Source organism: Schistocerca piceifrons, unplaced genomic scaffold, assembly GCF_021461385.2.
Source record: "Schistocerca piceifrons isolate TAMUIC-IGC-003096 unplaced genomic scaffold, iqSchPice1.1 HiC_scaffold_2336, whole genome shotgun sequence".
In the NCBI taxonomy this organism is placed as follows: Eukaryota; Metazoa; Arthropoda; class Insecta; order Orthoptera; family Acrididae; genus Schistocerca; species Schistocerca piceifrons.
In genome coordinates, this window is record NW_025728269.1 from 1 (window position 1) to 26128 (window position 26128).

General features: G+C 43.8%; 62 non-coding genes across 62 annotated transcripts; 31 read left to right on the forward strand and 31 right to left on the reverse strand.

Annotated features, from left to right (window-relative positions):
* Nucleotides 1–285: 285 nt before the first annotated feature.
* Trnaq-cug lies at nucleotides 286–357 on the forward strand. Its single transcript has one exon. It is a non-coding gene; the product is annotated as a tRNA-Gln (tRNA).
* Nucleotides 358–715: 358 nt separating this feature from the next.
* Nucleotides 716–804, reverse strand: Trnay-gua. Its single transcript is given in 2 exon segments — nucleotides 716–751; nucleotides 768–804. It is a non-coding gene; the product is annotated as a tRNA-Tyr (tRNA).
* A 248-nt stretch (nucleotides 805–1052) lies between these two features.
* On the forward strand, nucleotides 1053–1124 carry Trnaq-cug. Its single transcript has one exon. It is a non-coding gene; the product is annotated as a tRNA-Gln (tRNA).
* Nucleotides 1125–1482: 358 nt separating this feature from the next.
* Trnay-gua lies at nucleotides 1483–1571 on the reverse strand. Its single transcript is given in 2 exon segments — nucleotides 1483–1518; nucleotides 1535–1571. It is a non-coding gene; the product is annotated as a tRNA-Tyr (tRNA).
* Nucleotides 1572–1819: 248 nt separating this feature from the next.
* Nucleotides 1820–1891, forward strand: Trnaq-cug. The gene has a single exon. It is a non-coding gene; the product is annotated as a tRNA-Gln (tRNA).
* A 358-nt stretch (nucleotides 1892–2249) lies between these two features.
* Trnay-gua lies at nucleotides 2250–2338 on the reverse strand. Its single transcript is given in 2 exon segments — nucleotides 2250–2285; nucleotides 2302–2338. It is a non-coding gene; the product is annotated as a tRNA-Tyr (tRNA).
* A 248-nt stretch (nucleotides 2339–2586) lies between these two features.
* On the forward strand, nucleotides 2587–2658 carry Trnaq-cug. Its single transcript has one exon. It is a non-coding gene; the product is annotated as a tRNA-Gln (tRNA).
* Nucleotides 2659–3016: 358 nt separating this feature from the next.
* Trnay-gua lies at nucleotides 3017–3105 on the reverse strand. Its single transcript is given in 2 exon segments — nucleotides 3017–3052; nucleotides 3069–3105. It is a non-coding gene; the product is annotated as a tRNA-Tyr (tRNA).
* Nucleotides 3106–3353: 248 nt separating this feature from the next.
* Nucleotides 3354–3425, forward strand: Trnaq-cug. Its single transcript has one exon. It is a non-coding gene; the product is annotated as a tRNA-Gln (tRNA).
* Nucleotides 3426–3783: 358 nt separating this feature from the next.
* Trnay-gua lies at nucleotides 3784–3872 on the reverse strand. Its single transcript is given in 2 exon segments — nucleotides 3784–3819; nucleotides 3836–3872. It is a non-coding gene; the product is annotated as a tRNA-Tyr (tRNA).
* Nucleotides 3873–4120: 248 nt separating this feature from the next.
* On the forward strand, nucleotides 4121–4192 carry Trnaq-cug. The gene has a single exon. It is a non-coding gene; the product is annotated as a tRNA-Gln (tRNA).
* A 358-nt stretch (nucleotides 4193–4550) lies between these two features.
* Nucleotides 4551–4639, reverse strand: Trnay-gua. The gene is given in 2 exon segments: nucleotides 4551–4586; nucleotides 4603–4639. It is a non-coding gene; the product is annotated as a tRNA-Tyr (tRNA).
* Nucleotides 4640–4887: 248 nt separating this feature from the next.
* Nucleotides 4888–4959, forward strand: Trnaq-cug. The gene has a single exon. It is a non-coding gene; the product is annotated as a tRNA-Gln (tRNA).
* A 358-nt stretch (nucleotides 4960–5317) lies between these two features.
* On the reverse strand, nucleotides 5318–5406 carry Trnay-gua. Its single transcript is given in 2 exon segments — nucleotides 5318–5353; nucleotides 5370–5406. It is a non-coding gene; the product is annotated as a tRNA-Tyr (tRNA).
* A 248-nt stretch (nucleotides 5407–5654) lies between these two features.
* Nucleotides 5655–5726, forward strand: Trnaq-cug. Its single transcript has one exon. It is a non-coding gene; the product is annotated as a tRNA-Gln (tRNA).
* A 358-nt stretch (nucleotides 5727–6084) lies between these two features.
* On the reverse strand, nucleotides 6085–6173 carry Trnay-gua. Its single transcript is given in 2 exon segments — nucleotides 6085–6120; nucleotides 6137–6173. It is a non-coding gene; the product is annotated as a tRNA-Tyr (tRNA).
* A 248-nt stretch (nucleotides 6174–6421) lies between these two features.
* On the forward strand, nucleotides 6422–6493 carry Trnaq-cug. Its single transcript has one exon. It is a non-coding gene; the product is annotated as a tRNA-Gln (tRNA).
* A 358-nt stretch (nucleotides 6494–6851) lies between these two features.
* Trnay-gua lies at nucleotides 6852–6940 on the reverse strand. Its single transcript is given in 2 exon segments — nucleotides 6852–6887; nucleotides 6904–6940. It is a non-coding gene; the product is annotated as a tRNA-Tyr (tRNA).
* A 248-nt stretch (nucleotides 6941–7188) lies between these two features.
* Trnaq-cug lies at nucleotides 7189–7260 on the forward strand. The gene has a single exon. It is a non-coding gene; the product is annotated as a tRNA-Gln (tRNA).
* A 358-nt stretch (nucleotides 7261–7618) lies between these two features.
* Trnay-gua lies at nucleotides 7619–7707 on the reverse strand. Its single transcript is given in 2 exon segments — nucleotides 7619–7654; nucleotides 7671–7707. It is a non-coding gene; the product is annotated as a tRNA-Tyr (tRNA).
* Nucleotides 7708–7955: 248 nt separating this feature from the next.
* On the forward strand, nucleotides 7956–8027 carry Trnaq-cug. Its single transcript has one exon. It is a non-coding gene; the product is annotated as a tRNA-Gln (tRNA).
* Nucleotides 8028–8385: 358 nt separating this feature from the next.
* On the reverse strand, nucleotides 8386–8474 carry Trnay-gua. The gene is given in 2 exon segments: nucleotides 8386–8421; nucleotides 8438–8474. It is a non-coding gene; the product is annotated as a tRNA-Tyr (tRNA).
* Nucleotides 8475–8722: 248 nt separating this feature from the next.
* Trnaq-cug lies at nucleotides 8723–8794 on the forward strand. The gene has a single exon. It is a non-coding gene; the product is annotated as a tRNA-Gln (tRNA).
* A 358-nt stretch (nucleotides 8795–9152) lies between these two features.
* Trnay-gua lies at nucleotides 9153–9241 on the reverse strand. Its single transcript is given in 2 exon segments — nucleotides 9153–9188; nucleotides 9205–9241. It is a non-coding gene; the product is annotated as a tRNA-Tyr (tRNA).
* A 248-nt stretch (nucleotides 9242–9489) lies between these two features.
* Trnaq-cug lies at nucleotides 9490–9561 on the forward strand. Its single transcript has one exon. It is a non-coding gene; the product is annotated as a tRNA-Gln (tRNA).
* Nucleotides 9562–9919: 358 nt separating this feature from the next.
* Trnay-gua lies at nucleotides 9920–10008 on the reverse strand. Its single transcript is given in 2 exon segments — nucleotides 9920–9955; nucleotides 9972–10008. It is a non-coding gene; the product is annotated as a tRNA-Tyr (tRNA).
* Nucleotides 10009–10256: 248 nt separating this feature from the next.
* Trnaq-cug lies at nucleotides 10257–10328 on the forward strand. Its single transcript has one exon. It is a non-coding gene; the product is annotated as a tRNA-Gln (tRNA).
* Nucleotides 10329–10686: 358 nt separating this feature from the next.
* On the reverse strand, nucleotides 10687–10775 carry Trnay-gua. Its single transcript is given in 2 exon segments — nucleotides 10687–10722; nucleotides 10739–10775. It is a non-coding gene; the product is annotated as a tRNA-Tyr (tRNA).
* Nucleotides 10776–11023: 248 nt separating this feature from the next.
* On the forward strand, nucleotides 11024–11095 carry Trnaq-cug. The gene has a single exon. It is a non-coding gene; the product is annotated as a tRNA-Gln (tRNA).
* Nucleotides 11096–11453: 358 nt separating this feature from the next.
* Nucleotides 11454–11542, reverse strand: Trnay-gua. Its single transcript is given in 2 exon segments — nucleotides 11454–11489; nucleotides 11506–11542. It is a non-coding gene; the product is annotated as a tRNA-Tyr (tRNA).
* Nucleotides 11543–11790: 248 nt separating this feature from the next.
* Trnaq-cug lies at nucleotides 11791–11862 on the forward strand. Its single transcript has one exon. It is a non-coding gene; the product is annotated as a tRNA-Gln (tRNA).
* A 356-nt stretch (nucleotides 11863–12218) lies between these two features.
* On the reverse strand, nucleotides 12219–12307 carry Trnay-gua. The gene is given in 2 exon segments: nucleotides 12219–12254; nucleotides 12271–12307. It is a non-coding gene; the product is annotated as a tRNA-Tyr (tRNA).
* Nucleotides 12308–12562: 255 nt separating this feature from the next.
* On the forward strand, nucleotides 12563–12634 carry Trnaq-cug. The gene has a single exon. It is a non-coding gene; the product is annotated as a tRNA-Gln (tRNA).
* Nucleotides 12635–12990: 356 nt separating this feature from the next.
* Trnay-gua lies at nucleotides 12991–13081 on the reverse strand. Its single transcript is given in 2 exon segments — nucleotides 12991–13026; nucleotides 13043–13081. It is a non-coding gene; the product is annotated as a tRNA-Tyr (tRNA).
* A 247-nt stretch (nucleotides 13082–13328) lies between these two features.
* Nucleotides 13329–13400, forward strand: Trnaq-cug. The gene has a single exon. It is a non-coding gene; the product is annotated as a tRNA-Gln (tRNA).
* Nucleotides 13401–13758: 358 nt separating this feature from the next.
* Nucleotides 13759–13849, reverse strand: Trnay-gua. Its single transcript is given in 2 exon segments — nucleotides 13759–13794; nucleotides 13812–13849. It is a non-coding gene; the product is annotated as a tRNA-Tyr (tRNA).
* Nucleotides 13850–14096: 247 nt separating this feature from the next.
* Nucleotides 14097–14169, forward strand: Trnaq-cug. Its single transcript has one exon. It is a non-coding gene; the product is annotated as a tRNA-Gln (tRNA).
* A 360-nt stretch (nucleotides 14170–14529) lies between these two features.
* Trnay-gua lies at nucleotides 14530–14617 on the reverse strand. Its single transcript is given in 2 exon segments — nucleotides 14530–14565; nucleotides 14582–14617. It is a non-coding gene; the product is annotated as a tRNA-Tyr (tRNA).
* Nucleotides 14618–14864: 247 nt separating this feature from the next.
* Trnaq-cug lies at nucleotides 14865–14936 on the forward strand. Its single transcript has one exon. It is a non-coding gene; the product is annotated as a tRNA-Gln (tRNA).
* A 362-nt stretch (nucleotides 14937–15298) lies between these two features.
* Nucleotides 15299–15387, reverse strand: Trnay-gua. The gene is given in 2 exon segments: nucleotides 15299–15334; nucleotides 15351–15387. It is a non-coding gene; the product is annotated as a tRNA-Tyr (tRNA).
* A 247-nt stretch (nucleotides 15388–15634) lies between these two features.
* Nucleotides 15635–15706, forward strand: Trnaq-cug. Its single transcript has one exon. It is a non-coding gene; the product is annotated as a tRNA-Gln (tRNA).
* A 358-nt stretch (nucleotides 15707–16064) lies between these two features.
* Trnay-gua lies at nucleotides 16065–16153 on the reverse strand. Its single transcript is given in 2 exon segments — nucleotides 16065–16100; nucleotides 16117–16153. It is a non-coding gene; the product is annotated as a tRNA-Tyr (tRNA).
* A 249-nt stretch (nucleotides 16154–16402) lies between these two features.
* On the forward strand, nucleotides 16403–16474 carry Trnaq-cug. The gene has a single exon. It is a non-coding gene; the product is annotated as a tRNA-Gln (tRNA).
* Nucleotides 16475–16836: 362 nt separating this feature from the next.
* Trnay-gua lies at nucleotides 16837–16925 on the reverse strand. Its single transcript is given in 2 exon segments — nucleotides 16837–16872; nucleotides 16889–16925. It is a non-coding gene; the product is annotated as a tRNA-Tyr (tRNA).
* Nucleotides 16926–17174: 249 nt separating this feature from the next.
* Trnaq-cug lies at nucleotides 17175–17246 on the forward strand. Its single transcript has one exon. It is a non-coding gene; the product is annotated as a tRNA-Gln (tRNA).
* Nucleotides 17247–17609: 363 nt separating this feature from the next.
* Trnay-gua lies at nucleotides 17610–17698 on the reverse strand. Its single transcript is given in 2 exon segments — nucleotides 17610–17645; nucleotides 17662–17698. It is a non-coding gene; the product is annotated as a tRNA-Tyr (tRNA).
* A 250-nt stretch (nucleotides 17699–17948) lies between these two features.
* Nucleotides 17949–18020, forward strand: Trnaq-cug. Its single transcript has one exon. It is a non-coding gene; the product is annotated as a tRNA-Gln (tRNA).
* Nucleotides 18021–18383: 363 nt separating this feature from the next.
* Nucleotides 18384–18471, reverse strand: Trnay-gua. The gene is given in 2 exon segments: nucleotides 18384–18419; nucleotides 18436–18471. It is a non-coding gene; the product is annotated as a tRNA-Tyr (tRNA).
* Nucleotides 18472–18720: 249 nt separating this feature from the next.
* Trnaq-cug lies at nucleotides 18721–18792 on the forward strand. The gene has a single exon. It is a non-coding gene; the product is annotated as a tRNA-Gln (tRNA).
* Nucleotides 18793–19151: 359 nt separating this feature from the next.
* On the reverse strand, nucleotides 19152–19241 carry Trnay-gua. The gene is given in 2 exon segments: nucleotides 19152–19187; nucleotides 19205–19241. It is a non-coding gene; the product is annotated as a tRNA-Tyr (tRNA).
* Nucleotides 19242–19494: 253 nt separating this feature from the next.
* Trnaq-cug lies at nucleotides 19495–19567 on the forward strand. Its single transcript has one exon. It is a non-coding gene; the product is annotated as a tRNA-Gln (tRNA).
* A 345-nt stretch (nucleotides 19568–19912) lies between these two features.
* Nucleotides 19913–20001, reverse strand: Trnay-gua. The gene is given in 2 exon segments: nucleotides 19913–19948; nucleotides 19965–20001. It is a non-coding gene; the product is annotated as a tRNA-Tyr (tRNA).
* A 248-nt stretch (nucleotides 20002–20249) lies between these two features.
* Trnaq-cug lies at nucleotides 20250–20321 on the forward strand. Its single transcript has one exon. It is a non-coding gene; the product is annotated as a tRNA-Gln (tRNA).
* A 358-nt stretch (nucleotides 20322–20679) lies between these two features.
* On the reverse strand, nucleotides 20680–20768 carry Trnay-gua. The gene is given in 2 exon segments: nucleotides 20680–20715; nucleotides 20732–20768. It is a non-coding gene; the product is annotated as a tRNA-Tyr (tRNA).
* A 248-nt stretch (nucleotides 20769–21016) lies between these two features.
* On the forward strand, nucleotides 21017–21088 carry Trnaq-cug. The gene has a single exon. It is a non-coding gene; the product is annotated as a tRNA-Gln (tRNA).
* Nucleotides 21089–21446: 358 nt separating this feature from the next.
* On the reverse strand, nucleotides 21447–21535 carry Trnay-gua. The gene is given in 2 exon segments: nucleotides 21447–21482; nucleotides 21499–21535. It is a non-coding gene; the product is annotated as a tRNA-Tyr (tRNA).
* A 248-nt stretch (nucleotides 21536–21783) lies between these two features.
* On the forward strand, nucleotides 21784–21855 carry Trnaq-cug. Its single transcript has one exon. It is a non-coding gene; the product is annotated as a tRNA-Gln (tRNA).
* A 358-nt stretch (nucleotides 21856–22213) lies between these two features.
* Nucleotides 22214–22302, reverse strand: Trnay-gua. The gene is given in 2 exon segments: nucleotides 22214–22249; nucleotides 22266–22302. It is a non-coding gene; the product is annotated as a tRNA-Tyr (tRNA).
* Nucleotides 22303–22550: 248 nt separating this feature from the next.
* On the forward strand, nucleotides 22551–22622 carry Trnaq-cug. The gene has a single exon. It is a non-coding gene; the product is annotated as a tRNA-Gln (tRNA).
* Nucleotides 22623–22980: 358 nt separating this feature from the next.
* Nucleotides 22981–23069, reverse strand: Trnay-gua. The gene is given in 2 exon segments: nucleotides 22981–23016; nucleotides 23033–23069. It is a non-coding gene; the product is annotated as a tRNA-Tyr (tRNA).
* Nucleotides 23070–23317: 248 nt separating this feature from the next.
* On the forward strand, nucleotides 23318–23389 carry Trnaq-cug. The gene has a single exon. It is a non-coding gene; the product is annotated as a tRNA-Gln (tRNA).
* Nucleotides 23390–23747: 358 nt separating this feature from the next.
* Trnay-gua lies at nucleotides 23748–23836 on the reverse strand. The gene is given in 2 exon segments: nucleotides 23748–23783; nucleotides 23800–23836. It is a non-coding gene; the product is annotated as a tRNA-Tyr (tRNA).
* Between the last annotated feature and the right edge of the window lie 2292 nt (nucleotides 23837–26128).

The window sequence follows — 26128 nt, forward strand, 5'->3', positions numbered from 1 at the left end:
CTACAGTCCACCGCTCTACCAACTGAGCTACCAGAGGCCCTGCATACTTTCTTATTCGTACTGATTGCTTTACGTCCGTCCCTGTCTTTCGTTTCCACACACTGCTACTCAGCGCTGCCATATAGACGCACAGGAAATGCAGTCATCGGCTGCAAGTGCAAACATTGCCCAGATTAAGTTTTATAATGCTCGATCGTGTCAATTATGTTAAAAAATGCAAGTAGGAAGTGTCTGAAGTACGTCAGAACACTGCTAAGTGTATTTACGAGTCCCATTCTCCTGTCTGGTTCCATGGTGTAACGGTTAGCACTCTGGACTCTGAATCCAGCGATCCGAGTTCGAATCTCGGTGGAACCTTCGTTTAGTCTAAATTTTCTGTAATAAGCGTTTCTCGCCGAGGAAGTAACAGCGATAGGCTCAGGGGTGTAGTTTCTACGTTTGTATTAAAAACGAGATGTCTATGAAACGGCTGAATATTGGTGCGACTATGTGACCTATATAGCACATTAAACGAGTAATGCCTGTAAGAGCAAGCAATTTTACTATAATTCGAAGAAATATCATTATCCTACGAAGGCTAAGAATCCCATGATTATCAACTACCTACTAGAAGCTGAGCAAATGAATTTCCTTTAAAATAGGTTTAAAACATAGGGAGGTTCTGACCGAGTGGGCATGCTCTGGAGCCTCTTTGCTCCTGAGATTAGAAAAACAGTCCTCTGGGCCGGATTTGAACCAGCGACCTATGGATAACTGTGAATCTTCCACTACAGTCCACCGCTCTACCAACTGAGCTACCAGAGGCCCTGCATACTTTCTTATTCGTACTGATTGCTTTACGTCCGTCCCTGTCTTTCGTTTCCACACACTGCTACTCAGCGCTGCCATATAGACGCACAGGAAATGCAGTCATCGGCTGCAAGTGCAAACATTGCCCAGATTAAGTTTTATAATGCTCGATCGTGTCAATTATGTTAAAAAATGCAAGTAGGAAGTGTCTGAAGTACGTCAGAACACTGCTAAGTGTATTTACGAGTCCCATTCTCCTGTCTGGTTCCATGGTGTAACGGTTAGCACTCTGGACTCTGAATCCAGCGATCCGAGTTCGAATCTCGGTGGAACCTTCGTTTAGTCTAAATTTTCTGTAATAAGCGTTTCTCGCCGAGGAAGTAACAGCGATAGGCTCAGGGGTGTAGTTTCTACGTTTGTATTAAAAACGAGATGTCTATGAAACGGCTGAATATTGGTGCGACTATGTGACCTATATAGCACATTAAACGAGTAATGCCTGTAAGAGCAAGCAATTTTACTATAATTCGAAGAAATATCATTATCCTACGAAGGCTAAGAATCCCATGATTATCAACTAGCTACTAGAAGCTGAGCAAATGAATTTCCTTTAAAATAGGTTTAAAACATAGGGAGGTTCTGACCGAGTGGGCATGCTCTGGAGCCTCTTTGCTCCTGAGATTAGAAAAACAGTCCTCTGGGCCGGATTTGAACCAGCGACCTATGGATAACTGTGAATCTTCCACTACAGTCCACCGCTCTACCAACTGAGCTACCAGAGGCCCTGCATACTTTCTTATTCGTACTGATTGCTTTACGTCCGTCCCTGTCTTTCGTTTCCACACACTGCTACTCAGCGCTGCCATATAGACGCACAGGAAATGCAGTCATCGGCTGCAAGTGCAAACATTGCCCAGATTAAGTTTTATAATGCTCGATCGTGTCAATTATGTTAAAAAATGCAAGTAGGAAGTGTCTGAAGTACGTCAGAACACTGCTAAGTGTATTTACGAGTCCCATTCTCCTGTCTGGTTCCATGGTGTAACGGTTAGCACTCTGGACTCTGAATCCAGCGATCCGAGTTCGAATCTCGGTGGAACCTTCGTTTAGTCTAAATTTTCTGTAATAAGCGTTTCTCGCCGAGGAAGTAACAGCGATAGGCTCAGGGGTGTAGTTTCTACGTTTGTATTAAAAACGAGATGTCTATGAAACGGCTGAATATTGGTGCGACTATGTGACATATATAGCACATTAAACGAGTAATGCCTGTAAGAGCAAGCAATTTTACTATAATTCGAAGAAATATCATTATCCTACGAAGGCTAAGAATCCCATGATTATCAACTACCTACTAGAAGCTGAGCAAATGAATTTCCTTTAAAATAGGTTTAAAACATAGGGAGGTTCTGACCGAGTGGGCATGCTCTGGAGCCTCTTTGCTCCTGAGATTAGAAAAACAGTCCTCTGGGCCGGATTTGAACCAGCGACCTATGGATAACTGTGAATCTTCCACTACAGTCCACCGCTCTACCAACTGAGCTACCAGAGGCCCTGCATACTTTCTTATTCGTACTGATTGCTTTACGTCCGTCCCTGTCTTTCGTTTCCACACACTGCTACTCAGCGCTGCCATATAGACGCACAGGAAATGCAGTCATCGGCTGCAAGTGCAAACATTGCCCAGATTAAGTTTTATAATGCTCGATCGTGTCAATTATGTTAAAAAATGCAAGTAGGAAGTGTCTGAAGTACGTCAGAACACTGCTAAGTGTATTTACGAGTCCCATTCTCCTGTCTGGTTCCATGGTGTAACGGTTAGCACTCTGGACTCTGAATCCAGCGATCCGAGTTCGAATCTCGGTGGAACCTTCGTTTAGTCTAAATTTTCTGTAATAAGCGTTTCTCGCCGAGGAAGTAACAGCGATAGGCTCAGGGGTGTAGTTTCTACGTTTGTATTAAAAACGAGATGTCTATGAAACGGCTGAATATTGGTGCGACTATGTGACCTATATAGCACATTAAACGAGTAATGCCTGTAAGAGCAAGCAATTTTACTATAATTCGAAGAAATATCATTATCCTACGAAGGCTAAGAATCCCATGATTATCAACTAGCTACTAGAAGCTGAGCAAATGAATTTCCTTTAAAATAGGTTTAAAACATAGGGAGGTTCTGACCGAGTGGGCATGCTCTGGAGCCTCTTTGCTCCTGAGATTAGAAAAACAGTCCTCTGGGCCGGATTTGAACCAGCGACCTATGGATAACTGTGAATCTTCCACTACAGTCCACCGCTCTACCAACTGAGCTACCAGAGGCCCTGCATACTTTCTTATTCGTACTGATTGCTTTACGTCCGTCCCTGTCTTTCGTTTCCACACACTGCTACTCAGCGCTGCCATATAGACGCACAGGAAATGCAGTCATCGGCTGCAAGTGCAAACATTGCCCAGATTAAGTTTTATAATGCTCGATCGTGTCAATTATGTTAAAAAATGCAAGTAGGAAGTGTCTGAAGTACGTCAGAACACTGCTAAGTGTATTTACGAGTCCCATTCTCCTGTCTGGTTCCATGGTGTAACGGTTAGCACTCTGGACTCTGAATCCAGCGATCCGAGTTCGAATCTCGGTGGAACCTTCGTTTAGTCTAAATTTTCTGTAATAAGCGTTTCTCGCCGAGGAAGTAACAGCGATAGGCTCAGGGGTGTAGTTTCTACGTTTGTATTAAAAACGAGATGTCTATGAAACGGCTGAATATTGGTGCGACTATGTGACCTATATAGCACATTAAACGAGTAATGCCTGTAAGAGCAAGCAATTTTACTATAATTCGAAGAAATATCATTATCCTACGAAGGCTAAGAATCCCATGATTATCAACTAGCTACTAGAAGCTGAGCAAATGAATTTCCTTTAAAATAGGTTTAAAACATAGGGAGGTTCTGACCGAGTGGGCATGCTCTGGAGCCTCTTTGCTCCTGAGATTAGAAAAACAGTCCTCTGGGCCGGATTTGAACCAGCGACCTATGGATAACTGTGAATCTTCCACTACAGTCCACCGCTCTACCAACTGAGCTACCAGAGGCCCTGCATACTTTCTTATTCGTACTGATTGCTTTACGTCCGTCCCTGTCTTTCGTTTCCACACACTGCTACTCAGCGCTGCCATATAGACGCACAGGAAATGCAGTCATCGGCTGCAAGTGCAAACATTGCCCAGATTAAGTTTTATAATGCTCGATCGTGTCAATTATGTTAAAAAATGCAAGTAGGAAGTGTCTGAAGTACGTCAGAACACTGCTAAGTGTATTTACGAGTCCCATTCTCCTGTCTGGTTCCATGGTGTAACGGTTAGCACTCTGGACTCTGAATCCAGCGATCCGAGTTCGAATCTCGGTGGAACCTTCGTTTAGTCTAAATTTTCTGTAATAAGCGTTTCTCGCCGAGGAAGTAACAGCGATAGGCTCAGGGGTGTAGTTTCTACGTTTGTATTAAAAACGAGATGTCTATGAAACGGCTGAATATTGGTGCGACTATGTGACATATATAGCACATTAAACGAGTAATGCCTGTAAGAGCAAGCAATTTTACTATAATTCGAAGAAATATCATTATCCTACGAAGGCTAAGAATCCCATGATTATCAACTACCTACTAGAAGCTGAGCAAATGAATTTCCTTTAAAATAGGTTTAAAACATAGGGAGGTTCTGACCGAGTGGGCATGCTCTGGAGCCTCTTTGCTCCTGAGATTAGAAAAACAGTCCTCTGGGCCGGATTTGAACCAGCGACCTATGGATAACTGTGAATCTTCCACTACAGTCCACCGCTCTACCAACTGAGCTACCAGAGGCCCTGCATACTTTCTTATTCGTACTGATTGCTTTACGTCCGTCCCTGTCTTTCGTTTCCACACACTGCTACTCAGCGCTGCCATATAGACGCACAGGAAATGCAGTCATCGGCTGCAAGTGCAAACATTGCCCAGATTAAGTTTTATAATGCTCGATCGTGTCAATTATGTTAAAAAATGCAAGTAGGAAGTGTCTGAAGTACGTCAGAACACTGCTAAGTGTATTTACGAGTCCCATTCTCCTGTCTGGTTCCATGGTGTAACGGTTAGCACTCTGGACTCTGAATCCAGCGATCCGAGTTCGAATCTCGGTGGAACCTTCGTTTAGTCTAAATTTTCTGTAATAAGCGTTTCTCGCCGAGGAAGTAACAGCGATAGGCTCAGGGGTGTAGTTTCTACGTTTGTATTAAAAACGAGATGTCTATGAAACGGCTGAATATTGGTGCGACTATGTGACCTATATAGCACATTAAACGAGTAATGCCTGTAAGAGCAAGCAATTTTACTATAATTCGAAGAAATATCATTATCCTACGAAGGCTAAGAATCCCATGATTATCAACTAGCTACTAGAAGCTGAGCAAATGAATTTCCTTTAAAATAGGTTTAAAACATAGGGAGGTTCTGACCGAGTGGGCATGCTCTGGAGCCTCTTTGCTCCTGAGATTAGAAAAACAGTCCTCTGGGCCGGATTTGAACCAGCGACCTATGGATAACTGTGAATCTTCCACTACAGTCCACCGCTCTACCAACTGAGCTACCAGAGGCCCTGCATACTTTCTTATTCGTACTGATTGCTTTACGTCCGTCCCTGTCTTTCGTTTCCACACACTGCTACTCAGCGCTGCCATATAGACGCACAGGAAATGCAGTCATCGGCTGCAAGTGCAAACATTGCCCAGATTAAGTTTTATAATGCTCGATCGTGTCAATTATGTTAAAAAATGCAAGTAGGAAGTGTCTGAAGTACGTCAGAACACTGCTAAGTGTATTTACGAGTCCCATTCTCCTGTCTGGTTCCATGGTGTAACGGTTAGCACTCTGGACTCTGAATCCAGCGATCCGAGTTCGAATCTCGGTGGAACCTTCGTTTAGTCTAAATTTTCTGTAATAAGCGTTTCTCGCCGAGGAAGTAACAGCGATAGGCTCAGGGGTGTAGTTTCTACGTTTGTATTAAAAACGAGATGTCTATGAAACGGCTGAATATTGGTGCGACTATGTGACATATATAGCACATTAAACGAGTAATGCCTGTAAGAGCAAGCAATTTTACTATAATTCGAAGAAATATCATTATCCTACGAAGGCTAAGAATCCCATGATTATCAACTACCTACTAGAAGCTGAGCAAATGAATTTCCTTTAAAATAGGTTTAAAACATAGGGAGGTTCTGACCGAGTGGGCATGCTCTGGAGCCTCTTTGCTCCTGAGATTAGAAAAACAGTCCTCTGGGCCGGATTTGAACCAGCGACCTATGGATAACTGTGAATCTTCCACTACAGTCCACCGCTCTACCAACTGAGCTACCAGAGGCCCTGCATACTTTCTTATTCGTACTGATTGCTTTACGTCCGTCCCTGTCTTTCGTTTCCACACACTGCTACTCAGCGCTGCCATATAGACGCACAGGAAATGCAGTCATCGGCTGCAAGTGCAAACATTGCCCAGATTAAGTTTTATAATGCTCGATCGTGTCAATTATGTTAAAAAATGCAAGTAGGAAGTGTCTGAAGTACGTCAGAACACTGCTAAGTGTATTTACGAGTCCCATTCTCCTGTCTGGTTCCATGGTGTAACGGTTAGCACTCTGGACTCTGAATCCAGCGATCCGAGTTCGAATCTCGGTGGAACCTTCGTTTAGTCTAAATTTTCTGTAATAAGCGTTTCTCGCCGAGGAAGTAACAGCGATAGGCTCAGGGGTGTAGTTTCTACGTTTGTATTAAAAACGAGATGTCTATGAAACGGCTGAATATTGGTGCGACTATGTGACCTATATAGCACATTAAACGAGTAATGCCTGTAAGAGCAAGCAATTTTACTATAATTCGAAGAAATATCATTATCCTACGAAGGCTAAGAATCCCATGATTATCAACTAGCTACTAGAAGCTGAGCAAATGAATTTCCTTTAAAATAGGTTTAAAACATAGGGAGGTTCTGACCGAGTGGGCATGCTCTGGAGCCTCTTTGCTCCTGAGATTAGAAAAACAGTCCTCTGGGCCGGATTTGAACCAGCGACCTATGGATAACTGTGAATCTTCCACTACAGTCCACCGCTCTACCAACTGAGCTACCAGAGGCCCTGCATACTTTCTTATTCGTACTGATTGCTTTACGTCCGTCCCTGTCTTTCGTTTCCACACACTGCTACTCAGCGCTGCCATATAGACGCACAGGAAATGCAGTCATCGGCTGCAAGTGCAAACATTGCCCAGATTAAGTTTTATAATGCTCGATCGTGTCAATTATGTTAAAAAATGCAAGTAGGAAGTGTCTGAAGTACGTCAGAACACTGCTAAGTGTATTTACGAGTCCCATTCTCCTGTCTGGTTCCATGGTGTAACGGTTAGCACTCTGGACTCTGAATCCAGCGATCCGAGTTCGAATCTCGGTGGAACCTTCGTTTAGTCTAAATTTTCTGTAATAAGCGTTTCTCGCCGAGGAAGTAACAGCGATAGGCTCAGGGGTGTAGTTTCTACGTTTGTATTAAAAACGAGATGTCTATGAAACGGCTGAATATTGGTGCGACTATGTGACATATATAGCACATTAAACGAGTAATGCCTGTAAGAGCAAGCAATTTTACTATAATTCGAAGAAATATCATTATCCTACGAAGGCTAAGAATCCCATGATTATCAACTACCTACTAGAAGCTGAGCAAATGAATTTCCTTTAAAATAGGTTTAAAACATAGGGAGGTTCTGACCGAGTGGGCATGCTCTGGAGCCTCTTTGCTCCTGAGATTAGAAAAACAGTCCTCTGGGCCGGATTTGAACCAGCGACCTATGGATAACTGTGAATCTTCCACTACAGTCCACCGCTCTACCAACTGAGCTACCAGAGGCCCTGCATACTTTCTTATTCGTACTGATTGCTTTACGTCCGTCCCTGTCTTTCGTTTCCACACACTGCTACTCAGCGCTGCCATATAGACGCACAGGAAATGCAGTCATCGGCTGCAAGTGCAAACATTGCCCAGATTAAGTTTTATAATGCTCGATCGTGTCAATTATGTTAAAAAATGCAAGTAGGAAGTGTCTGAAGTACGTCAGAACACTGCTAAGTGTATTTACGAGTCCCATTCTCCTGTCTGGTTCCATGGTGTAACGGTTAGCACTCTGGACTCTGAATCCAGCGATCCGAGTTCGAATCTCGGTGGAACCTTCGTTTAGTCTAAATTTTCTGTAATAAGCGTTTCTCGCCGAGGAAGTAACAGCGATAGGCTCAGGGGTGTAGTTTCTACGTTTGTATTAAAAACGAGATGTCTATGAAACGGCTGAATATTGGTGCGACTATGTGACCTATATAGCACATTAAACGAGTAATGCCTGTAAGAGCAAGCAATTTTACTATAATTCGAAGAAATATCATTATCCTACGAAGGCTAAGAATCCCATGATTATCAACTAGCTACTAGAAGCTGAGCAAATGAATTTCCTTTAAAATAGGTTTAAAACATAGGGAGGTTCTGACCGAGTGGGCATGCTCTGGAGCCTCTTTGCTCCTGAGATTAGAAAAACAGTCCTCTGGGCCGGATTTGAACCAGCGACCTATGGATAACTGTGAATCTTCCACTACAGTCCACCGCTCTACCAACTGAGCTACCAGAGGCCCTGCATACTTTCTTATTCGTACTGATTGCTTTACGTCCGTCCCTGTCTTTCGTTTCCACACACTGCTACTCAGCGCTGCCATATAGACGCACAGGAAATGCAGTCATCGGCTGCAAGTGCAAACATTGCCCAGATTAAGTTTTATAATGCTCGATCGTGTCAATTATGTTAAAAAATGCAAGTAGGAAGTGTCTGAAGTACGTCAGAACACTGCTAAGTGTATTTACGAGTCCCATTCTCCTGTCTGGCTCCATGGTGTAACGGTTAGCACTCTGGACTCTGAATCCAGCGATCCGAGTTCGAATCTCGGTGGAACCTTCGTTTAGTCTAAATTTTCTGTAATAAGCGTTTCTCGCCGAGGAAGTAACAGCGATAGGCTCAGGGGTGTAGTTTCTACGTTTGTATTAAAAACGAGATGTCTATGAAACGGCTGAATATTGGTGCGACTATGTGACATATATAGCACATTAAACGAGTAATGCCTGTAAGAGCAAGCAATTTTACTATAATTCGAAGAAATATCATTATCCTACGAAGGCTAAGAATCCCATGATTATCAACTAGCTACTAGAAGCTGAGCAAATGAATTTCCTTTAAAATAGGTTTAAAACATAGGGAGGTTCTGACCGAGTGGGCATGCTCTGGAGCCTCTTTGCTCCTGAGATTAGAAAAACAGTCCTCTGGGCCGGATTTGAACCAGCGACCTATGGATAACTGTGAATCTTCCACTACAGTCCACCGCTCTACCAACTGAGCTACCAGAGGCCCTGCATACTTTCTTATTCGTACTGATTGCTTTACGTCCGTCCCTGTCTTTCGTTTCCACACACTGCTACTCAGCGCTGCCATATAGACGCACAGGAAATGCAGTCATCGGCTGCAAGTGCAAACATTGCCCAGATTAAGTTTTATAATGCTCGATCGTGTCAATTATGTTAAAAAATGCAAGTAGGAAGTGTCTGAAGTACGTCAGAACACTGCTAAGTGTATTTACGAGTCCCATTCTCCTGTCTGGTTCCATGGTGTAACGGTTAGCACTCTGGACTCTGAATCCAGCGATCCGAGTTCGAATCTCGGTGGAACCTTCGTTTAGTCTAAATTTTCTGTAATAAGCGTTTCTCGCCGAGGAAGTAACAGCGATAGGCTCAGGGGTGTAGTTTCTACGTTTGTATTAAAAACGAGATGTCTATGAAACGGCTGAATATTGGTGCGACTATGTGACCTATATAGCACATTAAACGAGTAATGCCTGTAAGAGCAAGCAATTTTACTATAATTCGAAGAAATATCATTATCCTACGAAGGCTAAGAATCCCATGATTATCAACTAGCTACTAGAAGCTGAGCAAATGAATTTCCTTTAAAATAGGTTTAAAACATAGGGAGGTTCTGACCGAGTGGGCATGCTCTGGAGCCTCTTTGCTCCTGAGATTAGAAAAACAGTCCTCTGGGCCGGATTTGAACCAGCGACCTATGGATAACTGTGAATCTTCCACTACAGTCCACCGCTCTACCAACTGAGCTACCAGAGGCCCTGCATACTTTCTTATTCGTACTGATTGCTTTACGTCCGTCCCTGTCTTTCGTTTCCACACACTGCTACTCAGCGCTGCCATATAGACGCACAGGAAATGCAGTCATCGGCTGCAAGTGCAAACATTGCCCAGATTAAGTTTTATAATGCTCGATCGTGTCAATTATGTTAAAAAATGCAAGTAGGAAGTGTCTGAAGTACGTCAGAACACTGCTAAGTGTATTTACGAGTCCCATTCTCCTGTCTGGTTCCATGGTGTAACGGTTAGCACTCTGGACTCTGAATCCAGCGATCCGAGTTCGAATCTCGGTGGAACCTTCGTTTAGTCTAAATTTTCTGTAATAAGCGTTTCTCGCCGAGGAAGTAACAGCGATAGGCTCAGGGGTGTAGTTTCTACGTTTGTATTAAAAACGAGATGTCTATGAAACGGCTGAATATTGGTGCGACTATGTGACCTATATAGCACATTAAACGAGTAATGCCTGTAAGAGCAAGCAATTTTACTATAATTCGAAGAAATATCATTATCCTACGAAGGCTAAGAATCCCATGATTATCAACTACCTACTAGAAGCTGAGCAAATGAATTTCCTTTAAAATAGGTTTAAAACATAGGGAGGTTCTGACCGAGTGGGCATGCTCTGGAGCCTCTTTGCTCCTGAGATTAGAAAAACAGTCCTCTGGGCCGGATTTGAACCAGCGACCTATGGATAACTGTGAATCTTCCACTACAGTCCACCGCTCTACCAACTGAGCTACCAGAGGCCCTGCATACTTTCTTATTCGTACTGATTGCTTTACGTCCGTCCCTGTCTTTCGTTTCCACACACTGCTACTCAGCGCTGCCATATAGACGCACAGGAAATGCAGTCATCGGCTGCAAGTGCAAACATTGCCCAGATTAAGTTTTATAATGCTCGATCGTGTCAATTATGTTAAAAAATGCAAGTAGGAAGTGTCTGAAGTACGTCAGAACACTGCTAAGTGTATTTACGAGTCCCATTCTCCTGTCTGGTTCCATGGTGTAACGGTTAGCACTCTGGACTCTGAATCCAGCGATCCGAGTTCGAATCTCGGTGGAACCTTCGTTTAGTCTAAATTTTCTGTAATAAGCGTTTCTCGCCGAGGAAGTAACAGCGATAGGCTCAGGGGTGTAGTTTCTACGTTTGTATTAAAAACGAGATGTCTATGAAACGGCTGAATATTGGTGCGACTATGTGACCTATATAGCACATTAAACGAGTAATGCCTGTAAGAGCAAGCAATTTTACTATAATTCGAAGAAATATCATTATCCTACGAAGGCTAAGAATCCCATGATTATCAACTAGCTACTAGAAGCTGAGCAAATGAATTTCCTTTAAAATAGGTTTAAAACATAGGGAGGTTCTGACCGAGTGGGCATGCTCTGGAGCCTCTTTGCTCCTGAGATTAGAAAAACAGTCCTCTGGGCCGGATTTGAACCAGCGACCTATGGATAACTGTGAATCTTCCACTACAGTCCACCGCTCTACCAACTGAGCTACCAGAGGCCCTGCATACTTTCTTATTCGTACTGATTGCTTTACGTCCGTCCCTGTCTTTCGTTTCCACACACTGCTACTCAGCGCTGCCATATAGACGCACAGGAAATGCAGTCATCGGCTGCAAGTGCAAACATTGCCCAGATTAAGTTTTATAATGCTCGATCGTGTCAATTATGTTAAAAAATGCAAGTAGGAAGTGTCTGAAGTACGTCAGAACACTGCTAAGTGTATTTACGAGTCCCATTCTCCTGTCTGGTTCCATGGTGTAACGGTTAGCACTCTGGACTCTGAATCCAGCGATCCGAGTTCGAATCTCGGTGGAACCTTCGTTTAGTCTAAATTTCTGTAATAAGCGTTTCTCGCCGAGGAAGTAACAGCGATAGGCTCAGGGGTGTAGTTTCTACGTTTGTATTAAAAACGAGATGTCTATGAAACGGCTGAATATTGTGCGACTATGTGACATATATAGCACATTAAACGAGCAATGCCTGTAAGAGCAAGCAATTTTACTATAATTCGAAGAAATATCATTATCCTACGAAGGCTAAGAATCCCATGATTATCAACTAGCTACTAGAAGCTGAGCAAATGAATTTCCTTTAAAATAGGTTTAAAACATAGGGAGGTTCTGACCGAGTGGGCATGCTCTGGAGCCTCTTTGCTCCTGAGATTAGAACAACAGTCCTCTGGGCCGGATTTGAACCAGCGACCTATGGATAACTGTGAATCTTCCACTACAGTCCACCGCTCTACCAACTGAGCTACCAGAGGCCCTGCATACTTTTCTTATTCGTACTGATTGCTTTACGTCCGTCCCTGTCTTTCGTTTCCACACACTGCTACTCAGCGCTGCCATATAGACGCACAGGAAATGCAGTCATCCGGCTGCAAGTGCAAACATTGCCCAGATTAAGTTTTATAATGCTCGATCGTGTCAATTATGTTAAAAAAATGCAAGTAGGAAAGTGTCTGAAGTACGTCAGAACACCTGCTAAGTGTATTTACCGAGTCCCATTCTCACTGTCTGGTTCCATGGTGTAACGGTTAGCACTCTGGACTCTGAATCCAGCGATCCGAGTTCGAATCTCGGTGGAACCTTCGTTTAGTCTAAATTTTCTGTAATAAGCGTTTCTCGCCGAGGAAGTAACAGCGATAGGCTCAGGGGTGTAGTTTCTACGTTTGTATTAAAAACGAGATGTCTATGAAACGGCTGAATATTGGTGCGACTATGTGACCTATATAGCACATTAAACGAGTAATGCTGTAAGAGCAAGCAATTTTACTATAATTCGAAGAAATATCATTATCCTACGAAGGCTAAGAATCCCATGATTTCAACTACCTACTAGAAGCTGAGCAAATGAATTTCCTTTAAAATAGGTTTAAAACATAGGGAGGTTCTGACCGAGTGGGCATGCTCTGGAGCCTCTTTGCTCCTGAGATTAGAAAAACAGTCCTCTGGGCCGGATTTGAACCAGCGACCTATGGATAACTGTGAATCTTCCACTACAGTCCCACCGCTCTACCAACTGAGGCTACCAGAGGCCCTGCATACTTTCTTATTCGTACTGATTGCTTTACGTCCGTCCCTGTCTTTCGTTTCCACACACTGCTACTCAGCGCTGCCATATAGACGCACAGGAAATGCAGTCATCGGCTGCAAGTGCAAACATTGCCCAGATTAAGTTTTATAATGCTCGATCGTGTCAATTATGTTAAAAAATGCAAGTAGGAAGTGTCTGAAGTACGTCAGAACACTGCTAAGTGTATTTACGAGTCCATTCTCCTGTCTGGTTCCATGGTGTAACGGTTAGCACTCTGGACTCTGAATCCAGCGATCCGAGTTCGAATCTCGGTGGAACCTTCGTTTAGTCTAAATTTTCTGTAATAAGCGTTTCTCGCCGAGGAAGTAACAGCGATAGGCTCAGGGGTGTAGTTTCTACGTTTGTATTAAAAACGAGATGTCTATGAAACGGCTGAATATTGGTGCGACTATGTGACCTATATAGCACATTAAACGAGTAATGCCTGTAAGAGCAAGCAATTTTACTATAATTCGAAGAAATATCATTATCCTACGAAGGCTAAGAATCCCATGATTATCAACTAGCTACTAGAAGCTGAGCAAATGAATTTCCTTTAAAATAGGTTTAAAACATAGGGAGGTTCTGACCGAGTGGGCATGCTCTGGAGCCTCTTTGCTCCTGAGATTAGAAAAACAGTCCTCTGGGCCGGATTTGAACCAGCGACCTATGGATAACTGTGAATCTTTCCACTACAGTCCACCGCTTTAACCAACTGAGCTACCAGAGGCCCTGCATACTTTCTTATTCGTACTGATTGCTTTACGTCCGTCCCTGTCTTTCGTTTCACACACTGCTACTCAGCGCTGCCATATAGAGGCACAGCGAAATGCAGTCATCGGCTGCAAGTGCAAACATTGCCCAGATTAAGTTTTATAATGCTCGATCGTGTCAATTATGTTAAAAAATGCAAGTAGGAAGTGTCTGAAGTACGTCAGAACACTGCTAAGTGTATTTACGAGTCCATTCTCCTGTCTGGTTCCATGGTGTAAACGGTTAGCACTCTGGACTCTGAATCCAGCGATCCGAGTTCGAATCTCGGTGGAACCTTCGTTTAGTCTAAATTTTCTGTAATAAGCGTTTCTCGCCGAGGAAGTAACAGCGATAGGCTCAGGGGTGTAGTTTCTACGTTGTATTAAAAACGAGATGTCTATGAAACGGCTGAATATTGGTGCGACTATGTGCACCTATATAGCACATTAAACGAGTAATGCCTGTAAGAGCAAGCAATTTTACTATAATTCGAAGAAATATCATTATCCTACGAAGGCTAAGAATCCCATGATTATCAACTAGCTACTAGAAGCTGAGCAAATTGAATTTCCTTTAAAATAGGTTTAAAACATAGGGAGGTTCTGACCGAGTGGGCATGCTCTGGAGCCTCTTTGCTCCTGAGATTAGAAAAAACAGTCCTCTGGGCCGGATTTGAACCAGCGACCTATGGATAACTGTGAATCTTCCACTACAGTCCACCGCTCTACCACTGAGCTACCAGAGGCCCTGCATACTTTCTTATTCGTACTGATTGCTTTACGTCCGTCCCTGTCTTTCGTTTCCACACACTGCTACTCAGCGCTGCCATATAGACGCACAGGAAATGCAGTCATCGCTGCAAGTGCAAACATTGCCCAGATTAAGTTTTATAATGCTCGATCGTGTCAATTATGTTAAAAAATGCAAGTAGGAAGTGTCTGAAGTACGTCAGAACACTGCTAAGTGTATTTACGAGTCCCATTCTCCTGTCTGGTTCCATGGTGTAACGGTTAGCACTCTGGACTCTGAATCCAGCGATCCGAGTTCGAATCTCGGTGGAACCTTCGTTTAGTCTAAATTTTCTGTAATAAGCGTTTCTCGCCGAGGAAGTAACAGCGATAGGCTCAGGGGTGTAGTTTCTACGTTTGTATTAAAAACGAGATGTCTATGAAACGGCTGAATATTGGTGCGACTATGTGACCTATATAGCACATTAAACGAGTAATGCCTGTAAGAGCAAGCAATTTTTACTATAATTCGAAGAAATATCATTATCCTACGAAGGCTAAAGAATCCCATGATTATCAACTACCTACTAGAAGCTGAGCAAATGAATTTTCCTTTAAAATAGGTTTAAAACATAGGGAGGTTCTGACCGAGTGGGCATGCTCTGGAGCCTCTCTTGCTCCTGAGATTAGAAAAACAGTCCTCTGGGCCGGATTTGAACCAGCGACCTATGGATAACTGTGAATCTTCCACTACAGTCCACCGCTCTACCAACTGAGCTACCAGAGGCCCTGCATACTTTCTTATTCGTACTGATTGCTTTACGTCCGTCCCTGTCTTTCGTTTCCACACACTGCTACTCAGCGCTGCCATATAGACGCACAGGAAATGCAGTCATCGGCTGCAAGTGCAAACATTGCCCAGATTAAGTTTTATAATGCTCGATCGTGTCAATTATGTTAAAAATGCAAGTAGGAAGTGTCTGAAGTACGTCAGAACACTGCTAAGTGTATTTACGAGTCCCATTCTCCTGTCTGGTTCCATGGTGTAACGGTTAGCACTCTGGACTCTGAATCCAGCGATCCGAGTTCGAATCTCGGTGGAACCTTCGTTTAGTCTAAATTTTCTGTAATAAGCGTTTTCTCGCCGAGGAAGTAACAGCGATAGGCTCAGGGTGTAGTTTCTACGTTTGTATTAAAAACGAGATGTCTATGAAACGGCTGAATATTGGTGCGACTATGTGACCTATATAGCACATTAAACGAGTAATGCCTGTAAGAGCAAGCAATTTTACTATAATTCGAAGAAATATCATTATCCTACGAAGGCTAAGAATCCCATGATTATCAACTAGCTACTAGAAGCTGAGCAAATGAATTTCCTTTAAAATAGGTTTAAAACATAGGGAGGTTCTGACCGAGTGGGCATGCTCTGGAGCCTCTTTGCTCCTGAGATTAGAAAAACAGTCCTCTGGGCCGGATTTGAACCAGCGACCTATGGATAACTGTGAATCTTCCACTACAGTCCACCGCTCTACCAACTGAGCTACCAGAGGCCCTGCATACTTTCTTATTCGTACTGATTGCTTTACGTCCGTCCCTGTCTTTCGTTTCCACACACTGCTACTCAGCGCTGCCATATAGACGCACAGGAAATGCAGTCATCGGCTGCAAGTGCAAACATTGCCCAGATTAAGTTTTATAATGCTCGATCGTGTCAATTATGTTAAAAAATGCAAGTAGGAAGTGTCTGAAGTACGTCAGAACACTGCTAAGTGTATTTACGAGTCCCCATTCTCCTGTCTGGTTCCATGGTGTAACGGTTAGCACTCTGGACTCTGAATCCAGCGATCCGAGTTCGAATCTCGGTGGAACCTTCGTTTAGTCTAAATTTTCTGTAATAAGCGTTTCTCGCCGAGGAAGTAACAGCGATAGGCTCAGGGGGTGTAGTTTCTACGTTTGTATTAAAAACGAGATGTCTATGAAACGGCTGAATATTGGTGCGACTATGTGACCTATATAGCACATTAAACGAGTAATGCCTGTAAGAGCAAGCAATTTTACTATAATTCGAAGAAATATCATTATCCTACGAAGGCTAAGAATCCCATGATTATCAACTAGCCTACTAGAAGCTGAGCCTAATGAATTTCCTTTAAAATAGGTTTAAAACATAGGGAGGCTTCTGACCGAGTGGGCATGCTCTGGAGCCTCTTTGCTCCTGAGATTAGAAAAACAGTCCTCTGGGCCGGATTTGAACCAGCGACCTATGGATAACTGTGAATCTTCCACTACAGTCCACCGCTCTACCAACTGAGCTACCAGAGGCCTGCATACTTTCTTATTCGTACTGGATTGCTTTACGTCCGTCCCTGTCTTTCGTTTCCACACACTGCTACTCAGCGCTGCCATATAGACGCACAGGAAATGCAGTCATCGGCTGCAAGTGCAAACATTGCCCAGATTAAGTTTTATAATGCTCGATCGTGTCAATTATGTTAAAAAATGCAAGTAGGAAGTGTCTGAAGTACGTCAGAACACTGCTAAGTGTACTTTACGAGTCCCATTCTCCTGTCTGGTTCCATGGTGTAACGGTTAGCACTCTGGACTCTGATTCCAGCGATCCGAGTTCGAATCTCGGTGGAACCTTCGTTTAGTCTAAATTTTCTGTAATAAGCGTTTCTCGCCGAGGAAGTAACAGCGATAGGCTCAGGGGTGTAGTTTCTAACGTTTGTATTAAAAAACGAGATGTCTATGAAACGGCTGAATATTGGTGCGACTATGTGACCTATATAGCACATTAAACGAGTAATGCCTGTAAGAGCAAGCAATTTTACTATAATTCGAAAGAAATATCATTATCCTACGAAGGCTAAGAATCCCATGATTATCAACTAGCCTACTAGAAGCTGAGCAAATGAATTTTCCTTTAAAATAGGTTTAAAACATAGGGAGGTTCTGACCGAGTGGGCATGCTCTGGAGCCTCTTTGCTCCTGAGATTAGAAAAACAGTCCTCTGGGCCGGATTTGAACCAGCGACCTATGGATAACTGTGAATCTTCCACTACAGTCCACCGCTCTACCAACTGAGCTACCAGAGGCCCTGCATACTTTCTTATTCGTACTGATTGCTTTACGTCCGTCCCTGTCTTTCGTTTCCACCACACTGCTACTCAGCGCTGCCATATAGACGCACAGGAAATGCAGTCATCGGCTGCAAGTGCAAACATTGCCCAGATTAAGTTTTATAATGCTCGATCGTGTCAATTATGTTAAAAAATGCAAGTAGGAAGTGTCCTGAAGTACGTCAGAACACTGCTAAGTGTATTTACGAGTCCCATTCTCCTGTCTGGTTCCATGGTGTAACGGTTAGCACTCTGGACTCTGAATCCAGCGATCCGAGTTCGAATCTCGGTGGAACCTTCAGTTTAGTCTAAATTTTCTGTAATAAGCGTTTCTCGCCGAGGAAGTAACAGCGATAGGCTCAGGGGTGTAGTTTCTCACGTTTGTATTAAAAACGAGATGTCTATGAAACGTGCTGAATATTGGTGCGACTATGTGACATATATAGCACATTAAACGAGTAATGCCTGTAAGAGCAAGCAATTTTACTATACTTCGAAGAAATATCATTATCCTACGAGAGGCTAAGAATCCCATGATTTATCAACTAGCTACTAGAAGCTGAGCAAATGAATTTCCTTTAAAATAGGTTTAAAACATAGGGAGGTTCTGACCGAGTGGGCATGCTCTGGAGCCTCTTTGCTCCTGAGATTAGAAAAACAGTCCTCTGGGCCGGATTTGAACCAGCGACCTATGGATAACTGTGAATCTTCCACTACAGTCACCGCTCTACCAACTGAGCTACCAGAGGCCCTGCATACTTTCTTATTCGTACTGATTGCTTTACGTCCGTCCCTGTCTTTCGTTTCCACACACTGCTACTCAGCGCTGCCATATAGACGCACAGGAAATGCAGTCATCGTCTGCAAGTGCAAACATTGCCCAGATTAAGTTTTATAATGCTCGATCGTGTCAATTATGTTAAAAAATGCAAGTAGGAAGTGTCTGAAGTACGTCAGAACACTGCTAAGTGTATTTACGAGTCCCATTCTCCCTGTCTGGTTCCATGGTGTAACGGTTAGCACTCTGGACTCTGAATCCAGCGATCCGAGTTCGAATCTCGGTGGAACCTTCGTTTAGTCTAAATTTTCTGTAATAAGCGTTTCTCGCCGAGGAAGTAACAGCGATAGGCCTCAGGGGTGTAGTTTCTACGTTTGTATTAAAAACGAGATGTCTATGAAACGGCTGAATATTGGTGCGACTATGTGACATATATAGCACATTAACGAGTAATGCCTGTAAGAGCAAGCAATTTTACTATAATTCGAAGAAATATCATTATCCTACGAAGCCTAAGAATCCCATGATTATCAACTACCTACTAGAAGCTGAGCAAATGAATTTCCTTAAAATAGGTTTAAAACATAGGGAGGTTCTGAGCCGAGTGGGGCATGCTCTGGAGCCTCTTTGCTCCTGAGATTAGAAAAACAGTCCTCTGGGCCGGATTTGAACCAGCGACCTATGGATAAACTGTGAATCTTCCACTACAGTCCACCGCTCTACCAACTGAGCTACCAGAGGCCCTGCATACTTTCTTATTCGTACTGATTGCTTTACGTCCGTCCCTGTCTTTCGTTTCCACACACTGGCTACTCAGCGCTGCCATATAGACGCACAGGAAATGCAGTCATCGGCTGCAAGTGCAAACATTGCCCCAGATTAAGTTTTATAATGCTCGATCGTGTCAATTATGTTAAAAAATGCAAGTAGGAAGTGTCTGAAGTACGTCAGAAGACACTGCTAAGTGTAGTTTACGAGTCCCATTCTCCTGTCTGGTTCCATGGTGTAACGGTTAGCACTCTGGACTCTGAATCCAGCGATCCGAGTTCCGAATCTCGGTGGAACCTTCGTTTAGTCTAAATTTTCTGTAATAAGCGTTTCTCGCCCGATAGGCTCAGGGGTGTAGTTTCTACGTTTGTATTAAAAACGAGATGTCTATGAAACGGCTGAATATTGGTGCGACTATGTGACCTATATAGCACATTAAACGAGTAATGCCTGTAAGAGCAAGCAATTTTACTATAATTCGAAGAAATATCATTATCCTACGAAGGCTAAGAATCCCATGATTATCAACTAGCTACTAGAAGCTGAGCAAATGAATTTCCTTTAAAATAGGTTTAAAACATAGGGAGGTTCTGACCGAGTGGGCATGCTCTGGAGCCTCTTTGCTCCTGAGATTAGAAAAACAGTCCTCTGGGCCGGATTTGAACCAGCGACCTATGGATAACTGTGAATCTTCCACTACAGTCCACCGCTCTACCAACTGAGCTACCAGAGGCCCTGCATACTTTCTTATTCGTACTGATTGCTTTACGTCCGTCCCTGTCTTTCGTTTCCACATACTGCTACTCAGCGCTGCCATATAGACGCACAGGAAATGCAGTCATCGGCTGCAAGTGCAAACATTGCCCAGATTAAGTTTTATAATGCTCGATCGTGTCAATTATGTTAAAAAATGCAAGTAGGAAGTGTCTGAAGTACGTCAGAACACTGCTAAGTGTATTTACGAGTCCCATTCTCCTGTCTGGTTCCATGGTGTAACGGTTAGCACTCTGGACTCTGAATCCAGCGATCCGAGTTCGAATCTCGGTGGAACCTTCGTTTAGTCTAAATTTTCTGTAATAAGCGTTTCTCGCCGAGGAAGTAACAGCGATAGGCTCAGGGGTGTAGTTTCTACGTTTGTATTAAAAACGAGATGTCTATGAAACGGCTGAATATTGGTGCGACTATGTGACCTATATAGCACATTAAACGAGTAATGCCTGTAAGAGCAAGCAATTTTACTATAATTCGAAGAAATATCATTATCCTACGAAGGCTAAGAATCCCATGATTATCAACTAGCTACTAGAAGCTGAGCAAATGAATTTCCTTTAAAATAGGTTTAAAACATAGGGAGGTTCTGACCGAGTGGGCATGCTCTGGAGCCTCTTTGCTCCTGAGATTAGAAAAACAGTCCTCTGGGCCGGATTTGAACCAGCGACCTATGGATAACTGTGAATCTTCCACTACAGTCCACCGCTCTACCAACTGAGCTACCAGAGGCCCTGCATACTTTCTTATTCGTACTGATTGCTTTACGTCCGTCCCTGTCTTTCGTTTCCACACACTGCTACTCAGCGCTGCCATATAGACGCACAGGAAATGCAGTCATCGGCTGCAAGTGCAAACATTGCCCAGATTAAGTTTTATAATGCTCGATCGTGTCAATTATGTTAAAAAATGCAAGTAGGAAGTGTCTGAAGTACGTCAGAACACTGCTAAGTGTATTTACGAGTCCCATTCTCCTGTCTGGTTCCATGGTGTAACGGTTAGCACTCTGGACTCTGAATCCAGCGATCCGAGTTCGAATCTCGGTGGAACCTTCGTTTAGTCTAAATTTTCTGTAATAAGCGTTTCTCGCCGAGGAAGTAACAGCGATAGGCTCAGGGGTGTAGTTTCTACGTTTGTATTAAAAACGAGATGTCTATGAAACGGCTGAATATTGGTGCGACTATGTGACCTATATAGCACATTAAACGAGTAATGCCTGTAAGAGCAAGCAATTTTACTATAATTCGAAGAAATATCATTATCCTACGAAGGCTAAGAATCCCATGATTATCAACTAGCTACTAGAAGCTGAGCAAATGAATTTCCCTTAAAATAGGTTTAAAACATAGGGAGGTTCTGACCGAGTGGGCATGCTCTGGAGCCTCTTTGCTCCTGAGATTAGAAAAACAGTCCTCTGGGCCGGATTTGAACCAGCGACCTATGGATAACTGTGAATCTTCCACTACAGTCCACCGCTCTACCAACTGAGCTACCAGAGGCCCTGCATACTTTCTTATTCGTACTGATTGCTTTACGTCCGTCCCTGTCTTTCGTTTCCACACACTGCTACTCAGCGCTGCCATATAGACGCACAGGAAATGCAGTCATCGGCTGCAAGTGCAAACATTGCCCAGATTAAGTTTTATAATGCTCGATCGTGTCAATTATGTTAAAAAATGCAAGTAGGAAGTGTCTGAAGTACGTCAGAACACTGCTAAGTGTATTTACGAGTCCCATTCTCCTGTCTGGTTCCATGGTGTAACGGTTAGCACTCTGGACTCTGAATCCAGCGATCCGAGTTCGAATCTCGGTGGAACCTTCGTTTAGTGTAAATTTTCTGTAATAAGCGTTTCTCGCCGAGGAAGTAACAGCGATAGGCTCAGGGGTGTAGTTTCTACGTTTGTATTAAAAACGAGATGTCTATGAAACGGCTGAATATTGGTGCGACTATGTGACCTATATAGCACATTAAACGAGTAATGCCTGTAAGAGCAAGCAATTTTACTATAATTCGAAGAAATATCATTATCCTACGAAGGCTAAGAATCCCATGATTATCAACTAGCTACTAGAAGCTGAGCAAATGAATTTCCTTTAAAATAGGTTTAAAACATAGGGAGGTTCTGACCGAGTGGGCATGCTCTGGAGCCTCTTTGCTCCTGAGATTAGAAAAACAGTCCTCTGGGCCGGATTTGAACCAGCGACCTATGGATAACTGTGAATCTTCCACTACAGTCCACCGCTCTACCAACTGAGCTACCAGAGGCCCTGCATACTTTCTTATTCGTACTGATTGCTTTACGTCCGTCCCTGTCTTTCGTTTCCACACACTGCTACTCAGCGCTGCCATATAGACGCACAGGAAATGCAGTCATCGGCTGCAAGTGCAAACATTGCCCAGATTAAGTTTTATAATGCTCGATCGTGTCAATTATGTTAAAAAATGCAAGTAGGAAGTGTCTGAAGTACGTCAGAACACTGCTAAGTGTATTTACGAGTCCCATTCTCCTGTCTGGTTCCATGGTGTAACGGTTAGCACTCTGGACTCTGAATCCAGCGATCCGAGTTCGAATCTCGGTGGAACCTTCGTTTAGTCTAAATTTTCTGTAATAAGCGTTTCTCGCCGAGGAAGTAACAGCGATAGGCTCAGGGGTGTAGTTTCTACGTTTGTATTAAAAACGAGATGTCTATGAAACGGCTGAATATTGGTGCGACTATGTGACCTATATAGCACATTAAACGAGTAATGCCTGTAAGAGCAAGCAATTTTACTATAATTCGAAGAAATATCATTATCCTACGAAGGCTAAGAATCCCATGATTATCAACTAGCTACTAGAAGCTGAGCAAATGAATTTCCTTTAAAATAGGTTTAAAACATAGGGAGGTTCTGACCGAGTGGGCATGCTCTGGAGCCTCTTTGCTCCTGAGATTAGAAAAACAGTCCTCTGGGCCGGATTTGAACCAGCGACCTATGGATAACTGTGAATCTTCCACTACAGTCCACCGCTCTACCAACTGAGCTACCAGAGGCGCTGCATACTTTCTTATTCGTACTGATTGCTTTACGTCCGTCCCTGTCTTTCGTTTCCACACACTGCTACTCAGCGCTGCCATATAGACGCACAGGAAATGCAGTCATCGGCTGCAAGTGCAAACATTGCCCAGATTAAGTTTTATAATGCTCGATCGTGTCAATTATGTTAAAAAATGCAAGTAGGAAGTGTCTGAAGTACGTCAGAACACTGCTAAGTGTATTTACGAGTCCCATTCTCCTGTCTGGTTCCATGGTGTAACGGTTAGCACTCTGGACTCTGAATCCAGCGATCCGAGTTCGAATCTCGGTGGAACCTTCGTTTAGTCTAAATTTTCTGTAATAAGCGTTTCTCGCCGAGGAAGTAACAGCGATAGGCTCAGGGGTGTAGTTTCTACGTTTGTATTAAAAACGAGATGTCTATGAAACGGCTGAATATTGGTGCGACTATGTGACCTATATAGCACATTAAACGAGTAATGCCTGTAAGAGCAAGCAATTTTACTATAATTCGAAGAAATATCATTATCCTACGAAGGCTAAGAATCCCATGATTATCAACTAGCTACTAGAAGCTGAGCAAATGAATTTCCTTTAAAATAGGTTTAAAACATAGGGAGGTTCTGACCGAGTGGGCATGCTCTGGAGCCTCTTTGCTCCTGAGATTAGAAAAACAGTCCTCTGGGCCGGATTTGAACCAGCGACCTATGGATAACTGTGAATCTTCCACTACAGTCCACCGCTCTACCAACTGAGCTACCAGAGGCCCTGCATACTTTCTTATTCGTACTGATTGCTTTACGTCCGTCCCTGTCTTTCGTTTCCACACACTGCTACTCAGCGCTGCCATATAGACGCACAGGAAATGCAGTCATCGGCTGCAAGTGCAAACATTGCCCAGATTAAGTTTTATAATGCTCGATCGTGTCAATTATGTTAAAAAATGCAAGTAGGAAGTGTCTGAAGTACGTCAGAACACTGCTAAGTGTATTTACGAGTCCCATTCTCCTGTCTGGTTCCATGGTGTCTTACCGCTTGAGACGCAGCAGCGTGCGGACGTTCGGAGCGCTCAGTGTCACTTGCTTTGTTTACGTTGCATTTGTGCTTTCTGTTTCACGTGATTTTGCGTTGTTGTGTGTTAGTGTCATTGTTTTCAGTGTTTTGCTGTATGCAGTTAGCCCATTTGGGTTAATTTGCACGATGGTTCCCACGATTCCAAGGAAGAATACCCTGCAGTTCGAGTTTGACAAGGCTACGCGATCAGTTCAGCCAAGTTCGCTGGAAGTTCATGAATGGATCGTCGATACCATAGGCATCACCACTGATCAAGTTCACACTGCTTACTATGACCTGGATTTGTACTGCTTTTTCGTGAAGCTCCTGAATCCCCTCCTACTGGAACGACTTTTGCAGAAACATGGCGGCGGCGTCGAGTTCCGGCATTGCGATGGCACTGTGAGTACTGTCCAAGTTACTAACGCGGATGTCGAGATCTCTAACGTGCGTATTTACAACCTGCCTCCTGAAGTAGACAATTGTTTCCTAAAAGATGTGCTCACGAAATATGGCGAAGTGCGTAACATTAGACTTGAAAAGTGGTCCAGGCAACATAAGTTGCAATGTTTTTCTGGCATCAGATCGGTTGAGATGCAAGTTAAAGTCAACATCCCCTCCCATGTATTTGTTTGTGGGTATAAGGTGCAGGTTACATATTCTGGGCAAGCTTCTACGTGTTTTCACTGCAATGAAAGTGGTCATTTACGGCAAAATTGCCCTAAAAGAATGACCGTCTTAAAGCCTACTTTCCAACAACGTAAGAGGCTCACTTTAGCTGATTTAGTGACAGGCACCCAATTACCAAGTAATGAGCCGTCCCTTTCCACTGACACTGTGACTGTACATGAAAAACCTTTTGACGACGAGTTCCCTGCTATTCCTCTTGCGAAGGGCGGGGATCAGAACCCTCTCGCCCGTCCCGTCACTGCGGTAGCGTCCAAGAGACGTCGAACGTGCGACAGTAGTAGTTCGGATGATGGCGTCTCTGTACCGGTAACACCTGCCACACTTGATATCAAACAACCGGCAGGCGACATTGAGCTTTCGCAAGACGCTATACCAGAATCAAGTGTTGATGTTAATACTTCTTCGCCCGATGACGGTAGTGCTACGTCCCAGGTTGGTTCTTGCTTACCGTCCACGTCTGTCGAGTCGGTTCCCCAACAACCCGATAGTGAACCTCAGCACGTTGCCCACAGTGACGTCGACGGGATGTGCGCAGGTCCCCAACTCGTATCACAGCCACGCGACACTGACAACGAACACGCTGACGAGTGTGTCAACACAGAGCGAGATCTTAGCCTTGCTTGTCAACAACCTGACCGGGAGAGTGTTTCCAAACAATCCCAACGTGTGGGTAAACAAGAACTTAGCGCGTCTCCGGGAAGACTCTCCGGCGAGACGCACATGCAGGTTGCTGTAGCAGGGCAACCTTCCCAGGAGACCTGTGTCGATTCTCCGATGCCTCTTTCTGCGGAAAAAGTCGCAAGCGTCGGGAGGAACAAAAAGAAATTCCAACCGAACTTGAATGTACCACGCAGCAAACACAAACTGCAAGCCCTCTCGGATGCGACCGATGGTGATGGCCACTCTCCACCAGCTGGTTCACGAATGGATTGGTTTGCCGGTGACGATGATCACGTTAATTTAAAGTAGCTCCGTCAATTCCATGGCGCAAGCGTACAAGTTCCTGAGTGTTAATGTTAACAGGATCACGTCTGAATTGAAACTTGCAGTCTTTAGGCAGTTCGTATATGAGTCTGCCGCTGATATACTTCTATTGCAGGAATTCCTTGTTCCCGATCTGGTCATTCCCGGTTTCCACTGTATTACCAATGTTGCCTTCGAACTTAGCACTGGTACAGCCATTCTCGTGCGTGACGGCATCCCCGTCTCAGACGTTGAAACACTGGAGTCGGGGCGTGGCATATGCTGCAAAATATTCGGCGTCACTCTCGTGAACCTGTACGCGCCCTCAGGGAGTGGACACAGGTTCGCAAGG